This window comes from Penaeus monodon, chromosome 15, assembly GCF_015228065.2.
Source record: "Penaeus monodon isolate SGIC_2016 chromosome 15, NSTDA_Pmon_1, whole genome shotgun sequence".
NCBI lineage: Eukaryota > Metazoa > Arthropoda > Malacostraca > Decapoda > Penaeidae > Penaeus > Penaeus monodon.
In genome coordinates this window covers 43,727,842-43,728,151 of record NC_051400.1, presented here as the reverse complement: position 1 = coordinate 43,728,151, position 310 = coordinate 43,727,842, and positions in this window count along the sequence as shown.

Here is a 310-nt window from a genome sequence, read left to right as displayed (position 1 = left end):
GATGCCTTATGCAATAAATGTTTGTATCGTCGTATCAAATTCATTATTACACATTTCATGAAGGTTTTTGCAACCTCACTTCTTTTGGGTTTGGAAAATGTCTTCTGAGAAACTGGCTACTGGCATTTCACTGTACTTTACTGAATGGGATCTTCCCTCATTAAATTAGAATCACTAACACTGATCATTTACACCCAACTGTCGACGTTGTTATTTCTTTAACAAAATTACCCGCGAAAAATATTAACTTGGGTTGCATTCTTTTCCATTCCTTGCTCGTCTAATTTACGATGACATCATCTTTCATGGC